This window comes from Protopterus annectens, chromosome 1.part0 (assembly GCF_019279795.1).
Source record: "Protopterus annectens isolate FY-2018-M chromosome 1.part0, PAN1.0, whole genome shotgun sequence".
Taxonomy (NCBI): Eukaryota; Metazoa; Chordata; order Ceratodontiformes; family Protopteridae; genus Protopterus; species Protopterus annectens.
Window position 1 is genome coordinate 1,391,638,085 of NC_056725.1, and position 22,930 is coordinate 1,391,661,014.

At 39.0% G+C, this 22,930-nt stretch overlaps 1 protein-coding gene across 1 annotated transcript in view; it reads left to right on the forward strand.

Moving 5' to 3' along the window:
- GJA10 (gap junction protein alpha 10) overlaps positions 1–14,396 on the forward strand; it is a 137,756-nt gene extending 123,360 nt beyond the window's left edge. Inside the window, exon 3 of the mRNA XM_044067178.1 lies at positions 14,017–14,396. The gene's annotated coding sequence lies outside the window, so the exon portion shown is untranslated. The remainder of the gene's footprint in view (positions 1–14,016) is intronic.
- Positions 14,397–22,930: the final 8,534 nt, after the last annotated feature.

Genomic DNA, 22,930 nt, shown 5'->3' on the forward strand with positions numbered 1-22,930 from the left:
AATTAGGGGTACAGAGAACAGGCAAGAGGGGGCTGGAATTCACTGGAGAAAACTGGCAAAAGAACCAAGGTACTGGGAGAAAATAACTAGAGGGAGAAAGGTAATAGAATGGGAAGAGGCCAAGGAGACATTTGGACTGCAGGCTCGAGACTGCCTTACCTACCAGAGATAGAGTATAGGCAAAGAGAAAGGGGTAAGATTTCAGTAAGAAAAGAAGCTGCTGTTACAAAGGGATAATTAGTGGGCATATAAGATATTGCACAATGACTATAGGATTCAATCAGAGGAGGTTAGAAAAGATTGAGAAGAGAGATTGGATAAGCATTTTATCAGGGAACAATGTGAGGACATATGTATGGCTGCTGAGCATGCAAGAAAGTCTAGAAGATTTAGGATTTTTGTTTGGAAGTGTTTGCATAGGTATGTTGTACCACAAGTAGACTCCAAAGATTTTTTTCTTCAGGTAGATGGCAAATGTTGGAGGAGTGATGGTGAAGAAAGAGGTAACTGGGAACATATGTTTTTTGGAGTGTAATGTGTTGGCAGACTTCAAAAATTTCTTAGAGAGTACTCTGTCAGAAATACTGGGTGAGCGAATGGGTGTAACTAAGGAAGTTATTCTTTTCAGCTGGAACACGTGATCTGAATTGCCTAGACATAGTTAGGCCTTGTTAAGTTTAATTCTTTTGGCTGTTAAAAAAAAAACTATTACTAGAAAATGGGAATAAAGTGTGAACCAGTTGTATCTGAAGTACTGACTATTGTACGAGAGATAAAAGAACCGAAAGTTGGATCTTTAGAAAAGGGTAGGAGCTAACTACATAGACATAAATGAAAAGTGGGAATAATACATGCAGAATAATTTTCAGGAGGAGTAGAGGTGAACTTTAATGGAAGGCAAGGAAGCAAGCAACTTATGTACTGTTGGACTGATGAAAGTTATAAGAAAGGAACATTTGAGATGCACAAGGTATATAACTGGGAACATGTTAATATGGTTTGTTTTCTTTTATATAAATAAATGTTTGCCTATGTCTTAAGTGATACTTCAATAAATAAAACAAACTAAAGGAAGAACCTAAAAAAACACACACACTCAGAAAAATTTAAAGTAAATTTAAAACAAACATGTATGGACCTTTGAGACTCTGCAAAAACTGACATTCTCTAAAACTGAGATTGGTAACCTGGTCAATTTTCCCATTGTGTAGATGCAAGAACATAAATATTTCTGGGTTTAGCTTGCTCCATTCCTTTTCTCTAAACCTTACACTGAGACATGTTTTGACAAGTTTCTATCCAGTCTTATACTTTGCTATAAACTTTGCAGTTTTCTTACCATTTGAAGCTAGAACGCTATCAGGGGCGACTCGTCCTATCGGACTGCCGGAGTGCAGCCCTCCCACCTAAAAAAAACCCCCCAAAAAATCTGTAAAACAAAAAATTCACGAGCCCTGATCCCCTCCTCCAGACTGCCTTACCAGCAGTCCGGATAGAGACAAACAGGTACCCAGCAATCATTGCTGTGAGATACCAGGATTCTGTGCGGTGATGACCGCACCGCACAGAGGAGCACCGGACTGCTTCAGCCGCAGTCAGAAGACTCAGAACCAATGAGAGGACTGAGCTGCTCTCGCGGGACTTGTGAGATTTTCAGTGCATGGTGCGCGGGCTTCATGGACGGAAACAGGTTGCTTCGGTCCCTGGGCTGGTAGGTGAAGGAGCAAAGGGTGTGTGTGGATTGCTTCATATGTTCATTCGGTTGCAGGGGTCGCTGATCGCTGGATTTCGTTCGGTGGATTACTTGGGCTGGTAGGAGGTCGCTGAAGGAGCTGATCGCTGGATTTTAATACCGGGCGGGTGTATTCGTTCGATGGATTACCTAGGCTGGCTGGTAGGAGGTCGCTGATTGCTGGATTACTTGGGCTGGCTGATAAGAGATCGCTGGATTACATGGGCTGGTAGGAGGTCACTGAAGAGAGGTGTGTGTGTGTGTGTGTGTGTGTGTGTGTGTGTGTGTGTGTGTGTGTGTGTGTGTGTGTGTGTGTGTGTGTGTTGGTGTTCTGTTTAGCTATTACTATAGCATAATATTATTATCTTTTCACAGGTAACAATTCATGCTGTTACATTTAGATTAAATGTCAGTAGCATAGCATGTTGAGTGCATGCATTTATTTTAGATCCTGTTTCATATGTCTCTGCACTGGTGAATGGCATAAGCTGATAGGCAACAGCAGACAGATTCTACTGTATACCTGGCCCTGAATAAACAGGTTTAACTGGCCTTATCTTACCATCAGCTATCTACTAACAGTTACAGGTCTTTACATAGTTTTGTTTGTCCTTTATTAAGTAACTAAGTTCAGGTAACATATTTGCATGACCTAATAAGTACAATCTTCCAGAATGGCAAGACCCTTGCAGAAGAATAGTTAATTAAAAGGATATCAAAATCAGTGCTTGATTAACACTCAGAAATGACAGACTGAGCTCAATCTAAGGATTTAGCTGAAGAGATGTTGGTCATAAGTGTGATTAAAGCACATTTAAAACTTGGGAAACTACTGTGGTGGGAAACTACTGTGGTAGAAAAAGCTAAGCTAAAATGCATTCAAGAAGCTTACAGAGAATAGAGGTTCCATGATTAAGTATATTTGGATGGAAACAGTGAACATAAGGGTTGAATTTATAGTCCATGTGTTATGAATGTTCCTCAGTTTTCTTGGAAGCCTACTTTTGAAAGTAAAAAGGAAGGTAGTCGAGCTATAGGAAGAGGGAGAGTAGGTTTATCTGAGTTAGAAAGAATAAAGGAGGATGTGAGCCGAACACAATGAGGGGATCTTGGGGAGTCTTTAATGCTAGTAATTAGGATATGGATTCTAGTTTGAGAGAGTTTTTTGGTTATATTAATGTCTGTCCAGATTGTGTGAGGTTGCCTTGGTGCATGATTTGAAATTTCCTATAGTATTCTGCCTTGGTGGTTTAGTTTCAACACATGCAGAGAATTTAATTTGCTGAAAACAGAGAACTTTAACAATTAGTACTGCTGTTTTCTTTTGTATCTTTCTATGCTTTATTTATCTGCTTTATGGATTTTCTCAAGGGTTTGGTAAACCAAGAAAGACAACTACCTTTAATCTTTCTGCTGTAGGCAGTGATATGTTTTGGACAGGTAACGAATGTATACGACTCCTTGTCCGTGACAGATATATTCTTAGAAAAAATGTTTATTTTATACCCAGTGACAACATCCATTTTACCTGCCATCAAATGACTGCAGAGATGGATGAGTATACAGTGTAATTTAATAGAAGACGAGCTTTGTCTGAAGAGTTCACAAATTCTTATGCTCTATGTCAGGCTTGTGATTGTTTTCCCCTTTTTTTGCTCATTACCGACATACCATCAGAACCATCAAAATGGATTTGCTGCCTTTTTGTGTATTGGAGTCGCATACAAAAGGCAGGAAAGACAATGTTAACTAAACATTTATACTTTTATTCATGAATGCATGGTTTACTGTCCTATTACAGGCCACATGCATTTGTTTTTTGATGCATACTTTAGCTGACTGTGAGAAACTGCAACATATGTTTTAGGACTGCAGTAACGACACACTGACAACATTAAAGTGCACAGTGTAATCTGCTATGCAGGCTGATATTTGTAAGGTAACTGCCCAGCCACACAATATCATAATAAAAGTTTTTAGAGATGAAGTAAACTGTGCTTTTTAATTAAAAGAAGCATATGCTTTGTACATGGTTTTATCAAGCTTTAGTTGTAACAATTGCTGTGAAGTTTAGCCAGCTCCATTGAAGTACTGTAAAATCCCTAACAGTAACACTCAGTAGTAACTTCACTCACTGTCCAATTTATCCTATGTGTGTGACATAGCAGTTTCTCTTGTAATGACTTTTTAAGTCAAACATTTATTTGATAACTTATTTTATGTAATCAATAATGTTTTAATATGTTGTCTTAGAGTTTTTGGTAGCATACACTTTGAAAGACACTTGTGTCTCTCTGCAACCCATGGCATTCTGAAACTGTTAATGTTTACTTTATTGCCTATGACTGATTCTTTAGAAAGGCATATATTCCTTTATCTACATCTGTACACACTAGACACACAGACACAAAAAACAGATTTTCGCATCACATCTTTGGTTTGTTTTTCATAAAATTGTGGTTTTCTGGCAAGTTAGTGGCAAATCATTAAAGATTGAAGTTAGAAAATAATGACAGACATTTGAGTTTCAGATTTCATACCCTTCAGAAAACTCATACTAATGCAAGACCTACTATTTTATTAACCTTCTAAGTTTGTAAGAGCAATATTTAAAAAATGGTCCTTATTTTTGGGCCTTTATTCCACTTCTATGTATGGCTTTGTCCAGATTTCTTGCTCTGAAGTTGAGAGTATGACAGATGTGTCAGGGCCATCACAGTCAGTCAGAGACATTTCAAATTGTGACATACTTGTTGTACCCCACTCCCCCATGTAGTGACTTTGGATGTGTCCAAGCAAGGCAAGGAGCAGTTAGGCAGTGTAAGTGTATAGACAGAGTATCCCCTCATCCAAGGTAGGCACAAGTACAGTGGCTCTTCATCTGTCCTTGGTTTTGCAGAATGTTCTGTCATATTTTTATACTGTTGATTTATGCTTCTTATTATTCAGAAAATGCATGTTGTTGGCTGCATGTTAGTACTTTTATAAAGCTGAATATAAATTATGATTAGAACTCAGTGCAAGAAGTGGAGTGGTTTGAGTTGAGTGCTGCTTGTTTTTTATACTTGATTTTGACTGGTATTGCAGTAATGTATTTAAAAAGTAATTTATTTTTTCATACCTCACAACCTTTTTGTTTCCATCTAGATATTAAGCAAGCTGTCATGATGTAGCCAATGCATTGCAATATTTTTTTCTCCACTTCATTTTGTCTTGATTGGACTCTCATAATGACGGTTTGGCACCCAGGGCAGTGTATATAATTAAAACCCCAGTTTTTGTGGTTTTGAGCATAGTTCCACCCTTATCTGGTTGGCCACACCCCTTCCTGTTGATCCCACCCATTCAGCTGTCTCCTGCAGCCCCCCTTTGATTTGAAGTCACCAGCCGCCACTGAACGCTATTCGGGTTAATTTGTTTGACTATACCTACCAACTGTTGGCCTCAGCATGACATACAGCACTGATCTATTTCAATGACCGTGGATATAATATGTTTTTTATTGCACTCGCAATCCAAAATTAACATCAGTGTCTGTCACTTGAAAAGGCAACATTGTTGCCATCCACTATTAAGGGAAATCCTATTATTAGCATCCCTTATCTTCATAGGTTCATAAGTACAAGGCCAGCTGCATTTATGGGCCATTTTAAGCTGAGCCACTTTCCTTTTTGTGCTCAAAATGACCTCTCCCATTTGGTTTTAGATTGGCCTTACCCATCCCATGGTTGATAATTATATATTACTCCTAATGGAAATAACTGGGGACATGCATGGGATAAAACATTTAAGAGCTGCATCTGTCCATTAGTACATTCAAACTTATGAATAATGATTACTACCTGCACCTAGGTAGACAGTTTCAAATTAAAACATTTGCCTATCCACTCCGATCACATGGCCAGGAATTCCTGACCCTTATGAGACCACATTTAAATGAATCATGTGAACAAATATTCTAAGATCACATCAGCAGTCTGGAAACCTCCCCCAGTGGATGTAAAGAATTTTATTAGTTAGCTTGTATAGCTGTCACTTGTTAAAGATGTATTGTTAGGCTAATGTTAGGCTAACAGTTTAGTTTGCAAATGTGTTATCCTGGCAGTAAGTCTAAGAGTCATTCCAATAACCTTACATATTGATATTTGACACTTCTATTGTGATTGTTCTTTGTTTTTCTCTGATCAAATAATAATTAAACCATTCAGATTAGTTTATGTATGAGATATTCAGACATACCGTTCAACTGTTCAGAATTTTGCAGAATGTCACTGATTTTGGCTTATATTTTAATGCTGCTTTTTATAAAATGTTGGATTTTCTGGCAAAATAATGTTGCAATCTGTCAGCAATGACAGACATTAAAGTTTTTTTAGTTATTCTTCAGAAAAAGGCACACTGATGCAACTCTGTTGTGCTATTAACATTTTAAAGTGAATTTGAATAATATTATAAATATGTCCTTAATTTTGGAACTGCCCTATTATTTTTTCCAGAATTCTTGAGCAAAGAAGTTGAGAGGTATGTATTCAGATTTGGTATTTTATTAATGGGTCAGATTTCAAATGTGTGATCAGGATGGCATTGGTCTCAAATCAAATCATAATATAAATTTGTATCTTGCCAAAGTGTCATTTTCCACCAAGTCTGTTTGTCATGCTAACTATGTTAATTAATATGTTTATGTACTGTTTGTGTTCTCTGGCCTTTGTCATGGGTGAAAAGAGTCAATGGACCAGCCTATTTACAAAGTTAACAAACAAACAAACAAAAACAAACACAAAGAGAAAAACAAGCAAACAGAGTCATGCAGCAAAATTTGTCTTTACACATTCAGGACAACAATAATGACTCCTGAATGAGTTAAAACATAAGTTGCATTGAATACTAGTAGCCTATTCAGAACACACAGATACAGGAGAATGACAAAAAATTCACAGATGTATGGGCAGTTTTGTATAATTGTAGCAGAGTCCCCCTAGACCTGAAATATAGTATGTATCAGATCAATAACATGCTTGTATAGCAGTAAAGTTAATTGTTTATTTTCTGTGTAAATAATCATTAACTACTTTATATTATATAGTACAGTTTTAGCTTTGGTGAAAAATAAAAAAGCATGTAACTTGTCTTGTTATAACTTTAAAAGATGGACAGTGACGTTCATTGGGTAAGTCTGTCATTGAACATCCCAACAATACTTATCAGTCACAGTAAAGACCTCACAGCCGCTGGTAACACATCCAAGTTGTATGAGTCTATACTGAGCATCATGATGGATAATGCCGTGTTACAGGTGGCTACTTATTGACAAGACCTAGTAGAATGTTAGCTCACTTTTAGCAGGGGATAGACCACTATTTTGCACTGTAGACTACAATGTAAACTGGACTGTTAAAAACAGTGCTGTAATTTTTTTGCGATTTCAAGGGAAATGTAAAGGAAGAAAAATAAACTCAAATTTGAATGTTCACATGCCCAGTGGATATGATTCCTATGAAGTCCACTCTCCTGAATCCCTACATATCAATCTCTGCTGTTTTCTACCACCCTTTTTCAGATAACATAATGGGGGCAAAGGTTTAAAATCTGGTAGTTTCACATTAAGGCCAGCATGTTTAAGTCAAGCTTTACCCTTTCTTTTGTTAAATACTATGGATCCTATACCAGATGTTTGATACAAGCACTGTTTTTCATAATGAAAAGCACAAGATGTGAAACCAATGCAGCAATGTATATCGATAGCCATCACATTTACAGACCAAAGCCTGGACAGAGCATTCTAGAAAGAAGAAGAGACATTCACAGACATGAGCATTACATTCGTGTCTGGTGAATGCTGACCAATCCAATATATTAGAGGAATGAAATGTGGAGAAATGCCCCTCATTTCATCTTTGCCACAAGAATATTTCTTATTGTTTATTCAACTCCATCTCTTTGTGACACCTTACAGATTTTTGCACACCTGATCTATTCATCACTACCTGCTTCTTAAAGTTCTTGCAAATTCATATCATTACTTCAGTAATGCTGCTTTTCCATCCTAGAGTCTCTTCTTTTCCCTTCATTCTTTCTCAGAATCATTGTCTTCTCTGGGCATCTTGTCTTTGAATTTTGTGGCCATAATATTTTTAGTTTTACTGTCAGACCTTTTGGTGAACTGTCTGGGATGATTTCCATAAGTATTGACTGAGTTGATCTTTTTGCAGTCTGTGGTGTTCTCAAAAATTTTCTCCAGCGTTACAGTTCAAGAACATTGTTTTTCAAGCAGACAACCAAACTTGTAGTCCAACTCCCACAGCCATAACTTATTGCTGAGAAATCCATAGCTCTGATTACACAGGCCTTTGTTTTTAGAACCTTTAAGAAATCAGCCATCACATTTTAAATTATGTCATAAGCACACATGTATTAACAGAAAAGAAATAAAACCAGAGTAACATTTTTATGGCTACTTTTATACAGTGTACGTCTTTTAACAGTTTTTACTACATTACATAAACTGCTCAATTTCATCCTTCTCTTAAACCTCACTCCTCATCCTGAACATTATTTTGCATATAAAATTCTCACAAATTACATTTATATGCATGCAATATCCTCCTGCCCTTTATAAAGATCCCCTTACCATTTATTTTATCTCATATCCAGTATTTAATCCTTAAAGTTGGGTCAGATTCTGATTTCCATTTTGTAGTAATTATTTATTTATTTCTTTTGGCAGCAAACAGTATTCAACTTTGTAAAGCATTCTTGCAAATATACAGTCCAGATCTTACAACCCAGCCCAAAAGAATAATTTCCTTAGTTACAGCCATTTACTTCCCTAAATTTTCTGGCAAAGTGCTTAATTGGAAATTGTTAAAATCTGCCATCTGATTACATTTATGTTTCCAATTATCTCCTTCTTTCATATCACACCTCCAGCATTTGCTATCCATCTAAAAAGAATCTCAGGTGCCTGTATGGGGTATACAAATGCCTATGCCAGCACTTCCATGCAAAAATCCTAAACCTATTTGCTGCATATTGGGAACCATACTGATGTCCTCCCATTTTGCTTTTGTAATCTGCCTTTCCACTCTATGTTCCCAATCTTTTCTAACTCCCACTGATCGATTCTTACAGTTATCATGCAACACTTTATATGTCCTGCTAACAATCCCTTTCTAACAGCAGCTTTTGTTCCAGATTCAATTAAACATCTACCAGATTTAGTCTCATCTTGGCATGCCTCTAGCCTTTTCTTTTTGCCTCCATTCTGTTAACAATCTCTGTTAAGGGAGGTAGTTCCCTGTAGTCCAAACTTCTGCTTAGCCTCATCCCACTCTATTAACTTTCCCTCCCTAGGTAGTTGTTCCCAGTAACTTGGCTCCTTTGTTATTTTACTCCAGAATATTATAGCTTCCTATTGCATATTTCCTATACCCCTACTTGCAGTTACACTATTGGTAAAATCTCCTTTCTCCATTCTGGCTTAGTTCATACAATACTTTTTTTGCTGCTTTGTGAATATAATATTCTGTATGGTTGTTATATTCCTTTAAGGACCTGCATCCCAAATCCTACTCTCTTTATTATTTTGTGAACTCCTGCAATGTCATCATCATCATCATCATCATCCCTTCCCACTTTGATTTATGACCTTTAGCTTGTTTATGCATATCGCTCTTAAATGCATAGTTCTAAATCATCATCAATCCCCTTTTAGCCCATTTTCTATATGGAGTCAGGGTGTCATGTAAACTGTTGCGATCTGTCTCAGTTCAGTGCCACTGTCCTACCTTTTTCTGCAGTCATGCCTATCACAGGACTTCTCTCACACAATACAGCCATCTCTTTGTTGGATGCCCTTGTTTCCTCTTACCTTCTTCCAGTCTGTTCCAAATCTTATTCACCAAATTGTATTTTGTTTTTCTGCATACATGCCCAAACCACTGTAATCTGTTCTCTTTAATCTTCTCTACAATTGGAACTGCTTTGGCTTCTGCTCTGAAGTCCTTATTTCTTCATCTGTCCTATAGTATAATTCTGCTACCCATCTCAGGCATTTAATCTCCATCATCTCTAGCTTTCTCAACTGCTCTGCCTTTACTGCCCAGGTTTCTGTACCATGCAGTAGTACTGGTCGTACCACTGTTTTATACACCTTACCTTTCAGCTTTTTTGGCATTCTTCTGTCATAGACTACACCTGACACTCGCCATTTGGCCCTCTGATTCTAGCCTTGACCTTCTCATTCGGACTTCCCTTCTCCTCACTCATACCTTCCAGATACTTGAAGCTGTTAACCTCTGCTACTAGTTTCCCTTCTATCTGAATTCTCAGCTTCTTCTCAGTTCCCTCATTTGCCACCAATACAACCGTCTAACCTGTACTAAGTTTCATTCCATATTATAAGAAAGCAATGACATTCTTGTCTAGGTTTACTTCTAATGACTGAGCATTTTGAGGAGTGCATCATTTGAAGAATATGTTCCTAGACAGAGGCTATGGCTATGATTTGTATGACAGGATGCTCAGGGAGATAAATAAATACAGAAGTAGTAAGTACCTCCCTGTTTCAAGTTTTCAAAGTAGTGCCACTAATAGCGGAAATGAAATAAGTGACAATCGAAGACAATCATATTTTCATTATTAAATATAGCACTCATACAACTGAAACTAAGAATATAATTAAACAGAAATGGAAAATATGATTGTTTTAAAGTAGGTGAAATACCAGTTTTTGCAAATATCAGTGATGACAATTTGATGGCTCTGTTTGCAAAACAGCATTTCAAACAAATTGTTTTAAGAATGCCAGTGTACATATCTTTGTGGCTGTTGCTGACAATGTATATTAACTGTGTCCATTACTTTCCCTAAGTAGATCAATAGGGGAAATGTATGGCATGACTGCAATTCTGAAGCAGTTGTTTATGTGGCAACTTGCACATGCTGTGACTGTTATTTATGTCGGGTAAATAACAGCAAAACTGTTGAAGTAAGTTTAAGAACATAACTGTGCAATCCGATCTAAAGTACAGGCAGATGTATTATTGAGACACATGTCAAACTGTGTGAATTTTAACAAGTTTATATTCTTTGTTATTGATCAAGAGAAGCTGAGTCCAAGAGGGAGTGACCTAGATTTCTTATTAGAAAAAAACAAGAACATTGGTGGCAGGGTAGGTTAGATGCAAGACATGTCCAATAACTAAATAGTTACTTAAGTATAAAAAGCGTGTTAAAGTTGAAACACATTTTATGATTTTTATTATCACAGGATCATAGGAAGTTACTAAGCTAATAGCCCTATAGGGCCCTTACTAGCCTAGCCAAGTTCTACTCTTATTTCCATGATCACTGCCTATTGCCCCTGTCCAAGAGGGACACAGGTGGAACCCCTGGAGTGAATTTATGGTTGCCCATCCAATCGTCCAGATTGCGTTTGAAGAGGGCCAATAAGGTGCTCTGTTTGACATGAAGTGGGAGTCTGTTCCAAAGGTGTGGTAACCTCTGGGAGACAAATCTGTCCCTCCAGCAGGTTCTATTAATGTCACATAGGTTAAAGCCTTTAGAGTAAGTAACCTGTGTGCAATTTGACTTGCGTATATGCAGCATTTCCAATAAAGCGGGGTCAGAGATTGCCTTATATGCAAGGCAGAGATCACCTCTGAGTAGTCTGTATGAAACAGAATAAAGTGACAGTGATTTTAGATGATCCACATAGGACAGATGCTGAGGACCTTGAACTTTACTTGTGAGGAATCTGTGTGGTCTCTCCAATAGCTGCAGGTGCTTGGAAAGGTACATATCAAAAGGGGCATTGTACTCAGTTATTGGCCTGATGAGGGAAGAGTACAAAGAGGTTATAACTTCTTTTTTCTGGAGGCAATACCCTTACTTATGAGATGAGCAACATGGAATGCCCTTCTTACCACTGTGGAGACATAGTAATCCAAGGTAAGGTTGCTGTCAACTTCTGTGCCCAGGTCTCTCACCACTGACAGTGTACTTAGGGTGTTGCTATTGATGTGGTAGTTAGCAGGAACATTACTCTTACTAAAAGGGATGATGACACATTTTTATGCATTGAGTTTAAGGCCATGATTTTGGCACCAATCATTTTTTGTGTAAAACCCTCTTTTAGAATGTTGACATGATTTGGAGAGACTATGACTGCTCCCAGTTTGCAGTCATCAGCAAACTTTGTCAGCCACAGACTTTTAGTTTTTGCTTGTACTTTGGAAAAATAGATTCCAAACAGTAGAGGTCCCAGGACTGATCCCTGTGGAACACCACTGGTTACATGTCTACTGTTGGAGGTGGAGTCCCCTCTTTTGACTATATGTGTTGCATCAGTGAGCCAGTTAGTGACCCATCTAAAGAAGTGAGGGTTTATAACTAGCTGAGTGAGTTTGTCAATGATGCCTGAGTGAGGGATAATGTTAAAAGCCTTGGCTAAGTCTAGGTAGGCTGTATACACAGTTTTCACCTCATCCAGGGCCTTGGTGACTGTCTCGAAGAAGTCCACCACGTTTAACAGGCATGATCTCCCTTTGACAAATCCAAACTGAGTAGGGTCAGGTGTTTGGAGATTACCGATATCCTTCTTGATAAGGTCCATGATGATTCGCTCTATGGCCTTGCAGATAAGGCTAGTCAGGCTAATAGGTTTATAGTTCCTGGGGTCAGTGGAAGGCACTACCTTTGTGCAAGGGAATAATGGTGGCTGTTTTCCATTCAGCTGGTGCTTAGACTATGATTGAAAAGAGTACCCAATGGTGTTGCTAATTCTTGTTGGAGCCCATGTAGGAAACAGCCTGGGATGTTATCAGGTCCCATCGGTGCTGTGTTTTTGGCTTTAGAGAGAGCATTTATGACCTGCTCTTTAGAGATACAAGGTAGGGGAACAGGTGGTAGGGATGTCATTGGGTATGTTTGGTGGAGACCGGGGAGTGAAGTTTTCACAGAACCTGTTGGCCAACAGGTTAACTATTTCCACAGGCTCAGTATATGTGGTATCATTAACTACCAGTTTGGCACAAATCTGGGCCTTTCCTTTTAGGTTAAGGATATAACTAAAAAAATGCCATATGGATGTCCTTAGTTGAGGAAGCTAATTTGGATTCATAGTTTGCTTTGGAGGAATTCACAAGAAATCTTATTTGCTTGTTTAAGCTGAGGAGGGAGTATTTCCAGTTTAAGGTTCGCTCCCTCTTACTCTTAGAAAACAATTTCTTCCTCTTATTGTAAAGCTTGTTAATGGCAGCTGTCCACCAGGCAGATTTGCTCTTCCTTGACGAGCTTGTTTTGGTCCTGATTATTTTAATGCAATTTTTTTTGTGAGTATTCATTTCAAAGTGTTTTTAAGAGAATAAATGGGCTGTATTTTACTTAATGGGTTGTCACTTACTTAAGCGTCAGCTGGTCATGGGTCTTTGCTCGCAGTTGAATGCTGGTCTATGTATTCAAATGCACAAAACTTGAATACATATACTCTGCAAATATACTTTCTCCAGGTTTGTGCAACCCTGGCTATAGTATATTTATTGTGTAATCAGAAAACGTGCTGCCCATTGTGAATATTCCTTGACTCAAATGATTTTCAGTGAGTTAGTGGTACTCAAGCAGTTTGTGCTTGAGCGAATACAGTATATCTCTAATTTTAATTACAATGAATATTTGTTAAGTGGTGAATGACACAACAATTTGATTGGTTCCATTTAGTCATGTGATATTATGTGATTGTATTTAAATTGTTTAATGCAGTTATTGATTGTTCTGATGAAATCTTTTTGCTAAAATATTTGTTACTGAAGTAGTTTAATTTGTGTGTATGCCCTGTTAGGTCAGCTTTCTTTTTTTTTAGTTGAAGTGCATTCACTTGGCATTCAACATTACTGGGGTGGATTTTTGTTTATATTTCTTACACTTTACTATTCACAAGATTGTTTTCTCCACCTCTTTTGTGATGTAAATCTTCCTAATTAGTCTTTCTAACATGAGCATTGTTACCTCATGAAATATGAAATATGAATAATTGTTTTATTTTCCATGATTACTGCACCTGGCTATAATGTTACATGTGGAATGTTTCCTGTAATTTATGGATTACTTAATCAGCAAAACATACTTAAAGTGTAAACAAAAATAGATAATGAACAGCACACAGAGTCTACTGTTCATGTAAAAAACTTATAAGGGTAGAAAGTTTTTAATGAATGCTTTTTATAAAAAATACAGAATGTATCAAAACTTAAATTAAAATATTAACATTTTTTTTTTCTTTTCAGACAAAGCTCTTAGAGGTTCTTACCTTCATGAAATAGTGAATGGACATATAAAAACAGTGTTCTCAACTAAGTGGGATAAAGAGATCTCCATGCAGACAACGAAGATGAGGAAAACTGTATTTTGATTTTGATTAAATACAAATATGTCCATGTCCCAGAGCATATGAAATCTAAGGTTTAAGATGTAGAAAAACGTAATGATCGTACCTTATATCAAAGTGTCGTTAATCGTGTGCAGTAACTAAGGTCTTCCACATTTAAATGTGCTAGTTAATATAAATAGCTGTACATGAACAACAACAAAAGTAACATTATCTCCCAGGCAGTATATCTAAGACTGTATTTGATAATATGATACAATAAAAAAGCTTTTTGATTTTTTTTTTTTGTTTAAGTTGGTCATTGGGATGTTTTGCAGTACATTTTTCTGAAATGTCTGCTAATATAGTAATACAACAAATAACAAAAAGCTATCATAATTATGACGTGTGTTGCTCTTCATTTATTTATCTTTCGAGGTTTCTAGTCATATGGGCAAGAAGCTCATGGCTGTAGACTGAGGCAACTTACATGGCATCATAAGTAATTTTACTACCAAAATAGGAAAGGGACACACAGTGACCAGCACTGGCCCACCTCCCAGTACATTCCAGGTTTGTGCACATTTCTGTGTGTGACTACTTGCAAGGACCTATTTTATCTATTAGGCTCCCACATCCAATTCTCAAGATGAAACCACATTTATGACCAAGAAATTAAATAAACCTTTACTTACAGAGACTCAGAACTTGCATCAGCATTGGCAAAGTGTCAGTGTGTGAGATGTTCCAGAGGTTTATTTTTCTGCTAAACAACCAGACCACATAATTGCTTTTGTAGCAACCCTAAGAAAACCCAAGAAGGAACCCACTGATGGATATGAATTGTGTGATTTATGGAGGTAATCTGATATGAGTGAGTTCACTATGGAAGCAAATGATATGTCATGTGAATAGTTGTGAATAATACTAAAAAGACACAACAACAACAGCAGAACTTTGTGTACAAAAGTGAATCAGAATGATCTATGTCCTTGTTGTCTGCATGTTAAGAGTGAAAGCTAGGTAACAATATGTGCTCTACAGTAAAATCAAACTTGTACAAGGAGCTCCATCTATGAACTGTTATGGTGTAAGACTATTAAGAAACTATGAGCAAGGTACAGTTTGACTAGCTTGACTCATCCAATTTAGAATCAGTCAGCTTTCATGAAATAGGAGACCTCCCCACAAATTTGCCTAAACCTCTAAAAATAAATAAGTACAATGGTGGACTTATATGAGAATCTGTTTGTGAGACATGCAGACCATAAGACCAACAACTAGTTTTATTCTGGAATTCACTACATGATGTTGAAATGAAGCATCCTGCAAGTTAACAGGATGACTACAAGAGCAAGAGGAAGGAGAAAGAGATTCTCTAAATGCCTCCATTTTGATTTTTTTCATAATTTACTGCTATCTGCACTTGTTTTTTTGTCATTTTTAATTTATCTGCATTTATTTAAACTGTATTTGCATTAATATTGCTACACACTCAAGTGTGCTAGCTTGTACTGCATTTAAAGTGTTTTTGCTATTGTTTTAACTGCTTTTCTGCAAAAAAAAAAAAAAAAACATAACAAAGAAAAAAAGTTCTAAGCTTGTTTCCCGCCTTTCCTGTAACTAGTCTAGTCCAGATACAGAATCCAGGACTGTTTTGTAAGTTTCTTAGTCCTCCAGACTTTTCTGTGTTGGAGGGAAGCCTTCTAGCTTATCAGTGGGAGTGGTAAGCACTAGTTAACCTACCTACCATGGAAAGAGTGGGTTTTGGACCTGAAATTGTAGTTCATTGGCCGTTTGGGCAGTTTTTCCATCCCTTTGTACTTTCTGGTTAAAAGCCTGTTTGGCGTTTGGTCCCTGCCTTTCCTATAACTAGTGTAGTCCAGGTACAGATTTTCTGTATCCAGGACTGTTGGTAAGCTTCTGAGCCCCCAAGCCCTTCTGTGTTGGAGAGAAGCCTTCTAGCTTATCAGTGGGAATGGTAAGCACTAGGTAACCTATCTACCACAGGAGGAGTGGTTTCTGGCCCAGAAAATTAGAGTTTATTGGCTGTTTGGGAAGCTTTCCATCTCTTTCAACCTTCTGATTTAAATGCCTGTGTTTGCACTTGTTTCCTGCCTTTCCTGTTACTAGTCTAGTCCAGGTACAGATTTGCTGATTCCAGGACTCTTTGTAAGCTTCTGAGCCCCTCAAGCCTTTCTGTGTTGAAGTGAAGACTTCTAGCTTATCAGTGGGAGTGGTAAGCATCGGGTAGCCTATCTACCACAAGAGGAGTGGTCCCTGGCCCAGAAATTGTAGCTATTGGCTGTTTGAGCAGTTTTGTTTCCATCTCTTTCAACTTTCTGGTTTGAAAGCCACACTTGTGCCTGTTTCCCGTCTTTCCTATAACTAGCCTAGTCTGGTTACAGAGTTGCTGTATCCAGGATTGTTAGTAAGCTTCTGAGCCCCCTAAGTCTTTCTGTGTTGAAGGGAAGCCTTCTAGCTTGTCAGTGGGAGTGGTAAGCACTAGGTAGCCTATCCTCCACGGGAAGAGTGAGTTTTGGCCCAGAAACTGTAGTTTATTTGGCCGTTTGGGCAGTTTTCCATCTCTTTCAACTTGCTGGCTTAAAAGCCTGCATTTGTACTTGTTCCCCACCTTTCCTGTAACTAGTCTAGTCCAGGTATAGATTTGCTGTATCCAGGACTCTTTGTAAGTTTCTGATCCCCCCCCCCAAGCCTTTCTGTGTTGTAGGGAAGCCTTCTAGCTTATCAGTGGGAGTGGTAAGCATTAGTTAGCCTATCTACCACAAGAGAAGTAGTTCCTGGCCCAGAAATTGTAGCTATTGGCTGTTTGGGCATTTTTTTCCATCTCTTTCAATGTTCTGGTTTAATAGCTGCACTTGCGATTGTTTCCCACCTTTCCTGTAACTAGCCTAGTCCAGATACAGAGTTGCTGTATCAAGGACTGTTGGTAAACTTCTGAGCCCCGCAAGCCTTTCTGTGTTGGAGGAAAGCCTTCTAGCTTATCAGTGGGAGTGGTAAGGACTACATAGCCTGTCTACCACGTGAGGAGAGGTTCTTGGCCCAGAAATTGTAGTTTATTGACCATTTGGAAAGTTTGTCTGTCTCTTTCAACTTTCTAGTTTAAAAGACCACATCTGCGCTTGTTTCCCATCTTTCCTGTAACTAACCTACTGGGTAGCATTAGAAAGCCTTAAACTGATACAACCCTTCTAGCTTAGAAGAGAGACTTTGGAGTGATTATCAGTTTTCTGTACTTTCTAGCTGTACTTAATTGTTTTCGGCCTAAATGCAGATTTTTCCAGCGTTTATTGTAATTTAAAAGCTTATTTTTTTCACATAATGTACTTATTTGACTGCCTGCACTTTTAAAAAGTTTTTTGTTTAAATAATTTGTTTAACTGTTGTAGGCTACACACTTAAGTGCAATAGCCTTTTCTGATCGTTTGTAGTCATTTAAAGCTGTTTTAAGTGTATTTTCTACTGTTTTTGCCTTATCTTTTAAAAAAAAAAACAAAAAACAAAAAAAATTCCTTGTTTCCCGCCTTTCTAAGCTAGTATAGTCAAGTTTTCAGGCTAGTGCTGAATTCAGGGCTGTGATACTAGTTTCTGAGTTGCCCATACCTTACTTGGATAGAAGGAAGTTTCTCTGTTCACCTGTGAGAGAGGGGAGCTTTGAGCAACCTATCTGTCCCTGGAGGAGTGGATCCAGACCAGAAGTTAGTAGTTTATTAGCCATTTTGGGTTAATTTCTATCTCTTTCATTTCCCTACTATAAAAACCGCGGTTGAATGGTTTTGTGCACCCGGCAGCGCCGGTTAGCTACGGTTAAATTATTACCGGCTCCACTAAGTCTGCTCTTCAGTTTTTCCCTTGAAACTAGTCTAACTCTCAACCTAAGCACTCAGAAAGCATCCTACAGCCCAGCACTTACTCAGACCTAATAGCAAGCACTAATATACCCTGCCACTGATTGCCCAGCAGGGCAAGGCTCTTTATTCACCCCTCACCAACCAAGTGACTAAGCAGCTCACCCTACTATTCAGACATGACCAAAGGGCAATTTCAGGTGTACTCTCCAATCCAGCTGGTGAATCTGGGTATCCTGAGGCAATGTTACAACTGCCTCAAGTACACAGACAACCCTCTCCTCCTACCACAAAACACTAACATATGCAAAAGATGCAATTACACAGCCAAACTGGAAGCTAAGCTGTCTCCACCCAAGACTGGAACAGACAGTCAAGAGGAGAAGGTTAACACTTGCACCACACCTCCAACCGCACACAGACCTACTAAAACAGCACTGGCAAAAAATATACATAAATACACAAAATCATACTCAGAGACTCTAAATAAAAACCTGCAAAAGCATCAGAGACCGCCAAAGCAAACAACCAAACAACCTGCACCTCCCGTCACAAACCAGACTACACATAAAACACAAAATCAGTGTGCCGCACAATCACAGTCCTTAAGGTGAAATATACCTAACACACTAGTAATAGGTGACTCTATAGTCAGGCACACTGACGTTCCACTCACTAGGCTGGACAAGCAGAAGGTTACTGTTAGCTGCCTGTCAGGAGCCAGAATCCACCACATAACACAAGCACTCAAGTCACTCCAGAACAAGTACAAATATGACTCTGTCATTGTTCTTGTTGGTGTGAATGACCTGAGACGTACCTTCCTGGACTACATGAAAAGAGACATGGAAGAGTTCTCTGATCATGTCGCCCAGGCTGGTATGACCCTGACCCTGAGTAGCATCCTGCCCTCACCTAGAATGATACCTTAGTATAAAGAAAAAATTATCAATTTCAACAATTGGCTAAGCTTCTGGTGTCATTCAAAGGGGATCCAGTGTCTGTCAGCCTGGGATGACATGCTCAACAAGCTGCGTTGCTTCGCAAGAGACTGCATGCACCTGCCACCCCTAGGCTTTTGAATACTGGCCAAGGCTCTTGCTGCCCCCATAGTGACTTTTTTAGGCAAGGCTCAAAAGTCAAACCCACCTCCGTAAACAGCACAATTAACAAAAAACTGAGTGTTATGCTACTCATCACCAGGAGTTTAAATCTCAAAATGCATGTGCTTGAAGCACTCATCAGTATGGAGAACGTCAACATCTGTGCAGTAACTGAAACCTGGTTCAAGGCTCCAGAGAGCACCCAGCACTACCAGGCTACAACTCATACCACACGTTTCGGCCACAGAACATGGACCGAAACACAAAAGGAGGGGGTGTATCCATATTCATCAAGGATACCTACACCTCCAGGTTAGTGGCACAGCATGATACCTCTGAGATCATCCATGTGCAACTAACATCGGGCAAATCTGCAATGCAAATTGTGGTCTGCTACAGATCACCCTCCATGACCCAGAACCACCACTCCACCTTTCTGGAGATACTGGAAAACATGAAAGTCCTACTGAACACCCTGAGTTTGGGTGATTTCAATTACCCTACCATTCACTGGGAAAACTACTTGAGTACAAACTCCCAGGCCCAGTGCTTCCTGGAATTCATCAACTCAAACACCCTGGATCAGCTGTTAAACTCCCCTACCAGAGGTGAAAACATACTGGACCTAGTCATCACCAACATGGGCGACAGGTGTTCCACACCAGAAGTCAACCCGTCACTGGTTAGATCAGACCATAAACTAATCACTCTGGATGTCCACACCCCAACACCACCCCCAACTAAGGAAACCACAATAAAAAACTTTTCTAAAAAAAAACTTCACCTTACTTAAGACAGAGGTGGTAAGTTTCACAGCCCCCAAGTTAAAGGATAATACTGCCCAAGATGCAGAAACCTTTACAAATGCACTCTATGAGCACCTACAAGGATGCATGGATCGTGCCATCCCTAACAAAACCAAGACTCACTCCTCTAAGAGAAGGAAACCAGTTTGGTGGACCCCTGCCATAAACAGGCTATACAATAGAAGGAGGAAACTAGTTCAGAAAAAAAAAAACAAATCCCAAGAAGGAAAGACATCCCTGATCAGTATCAGTAAGAAACTAAGGCCCCTCATGAAATCATCCAAGGCTAACTTCAAAAGAAAAATAGCCAAGGATTTAAAAGATAACCACAAAGCCTTCTTTAGCTATATTAAGAATCTAAGTGGCAACTTGCAGATATGCACTGATCTAGTGCAAAATAGCACAAAATATACTGAACCTACTGATATTGCCAACATCCTGGCAGATTCAGTGCAAAGTTCACCCCCCTCTCACCTCCAAAGGGGCCCACAACAATACCAGAAAAGTGTAGTGTCCTAAAAATCACAGATGCACAGGTGAAAACAGCCCTTTCAAAAGCCAAAAACACAGTGTCATTGGGACCAGATGTGTCCCAGGCTGCATCTTGCATGAACTACAGAATGAACTAACCCCCCCCCCCACCTAAACACGCTGTTTAGCCTCAGCCTCTCCACAGGCTACGTGCCCATAGAATGGCGCACAGCAACGGGTATTCCTCTCCACAAAGAAGGGGCCACAACTGATTCTGGTAACTATCGCCCCATAAGCCTGACTAGCCTGGTCTGCAAGGCTATGGAGAGCATCATCATGGATCTCATTAACAAAGACATTGGGAACCTCCAAACACTTGACCTGACCCAGTTTGGCTTTATTAAGGGCAGATCATGCCTACTAAACCTGGTTGACTTCTTTGAGACAGTCACCAAGGCCATAGACAGGGAAAGGTGGTTCACACAGCCTATCTTGACCTCACCAAGGCTTTCGACACCATTCCCTACTCAGGTATTACAGAAAAACTCACCAGCCTGAACATAAACCCCTATGTCACGAGATGGGTTGCCAACTGGCTTACAGACAGAACTCACACGGTAAGAATAGTGGGCTCCAGGTCTGACTCTAAACCAGTCACAAGTGGTGTCCCGCAAGGCTCAGTCCTGGGACTCCTACTGTTTGGAATATACTTCTCAGAAGTATAGTCAAACACAGGAAGACTGCTAACCAAGTTCACCAATGACTGCAAACTGGGAGCCATAATTGACTCTCTGGCTGACACGGACATCCTCCAAAAGGGCCTTACTGAGATGGACACCTGGTGTCAAAGTCATGGCCTCAAGCTAAATGCCAAAAAATGCATAGTCATCCCGTTTGGGAAAAACAAAACACCCATGAAATGCCACAGTCATATTGCCAAAGTAGTTAGGAAATCATTCTATGTGGCCCATCTAATTACTAAAGGGTTCACATCTAGAAATAAAGAGGTTATAGTGCCCTTCTACTCGTTATTCATTAGACACATCATAGAGTACAATGCCCCATTTGGGATGTACCTCACAAGACACTTCCAACAGCTGGAAAGACCACAAAAGTACCTCACCAAGAGGATTACTGGCCTCAAACATATGTCCTATGCAGCCTGACTGAAAAAACTCCGGCTGTACTCAGTGGCATATCGCTTACTCAGAGGTGATCTCTGCCTGACTTACAAAGCCATGTCCAACTCAGAATTGATGGACATGCTCCACCTAAAGAAATCCAAGTCACTGCGAGCCATGTGCTCTAGTGAGCTAAACCTCGCCACAACAATAAATAGAACATGCTGGAGGGATAGATTCCTGTCACAGAGACTCCCCATGCTTTGGAACAAAATTCCAAACTACATCAGGCAGAGCCCCTCACTAACACTCTTCAAGAGAAACCTTGACGAGTGGATGGGTAACAGAAAATACACCCCTGGGATCACTTCATTGGCTCTGCTTGACAGTGGATCAGTTAATTAATCAATGGGGCTGCGAAAGCCTACACACTCTGGCTAGGCTTATAAATGTCCTTGGGCAGATAGCCTAGTACCTACCTATGAACCTATAATATATATATATATATATATATATATATATATATATATATATATATATATATATATGTGTGTGTGTGTGTGTGTGTGTGTGGTACCTTTACAGCATTCTCACTATAACACATTATTAACATCTTACTTTCTTCAGTTTTCCTAAACTGTGGAAAACTGCAGACACTGTATTTTGCTAAAACTGGGGCCTTACAAAAATAAATAAATACATTTCCTTTGTCTCCCTACATTCAAAAGTTTTAGAAAAAAAGTTGCTGATGCACAGATTAGAAGTCACTATAATTTTTTTTCATATGCTTTCATAAAGGGCCATAGTACTTCCTCTACTCAACATTCACTGTCTGACTCTTTACTGAAAGAAATAGATGACAGTGAGTCCGCCAGGGTAATCTTTATCGACTTAACCAAAGCATTCAGTTCTTTGGACCATAAGTTATTTTGCTCAGAACTTACATTCTACGATCTGAAAATGTCAGGTGGTACTGGTTCAGAAATTATCCAAAGAGCTGAGCCTTTAGGGTGTTAATGGCTTAACATCACTCAACCATTCAACTAAATAGAAAAGGATTCCCCAAAGCTCAGTATTAGGGCCACTGCAGTTTTCTATATTCTTGAAGATACTACTAGGCTGTTTGCTGCATTTTTTTAAGCAGATAATGTGATCCTTGTGTCTTAATGATTAGAGTAACTTGAGTCAAATCGTTCAATATTCTGAGAATGTTTGCCAAGAATTTATTTGGACTGCTAGATAGAGATTTCCTTCCCTATCAAGGATTGATATCAGAGTATAGGCAAAGAGAAAGAACTAGGAGGATCTGAAGTGAAAGACTAGCACTAGTAGAAATTTTAGTAGAATATAGCAAAAAAGCTGCCATTAAAAAAGGGATAATTAGTATGGCATGCAAAATATTGCATGATAACTATAAGAATCAATCAGAGGAGGTTAGAAAGGATTGGGAAGAGAGACTGGATA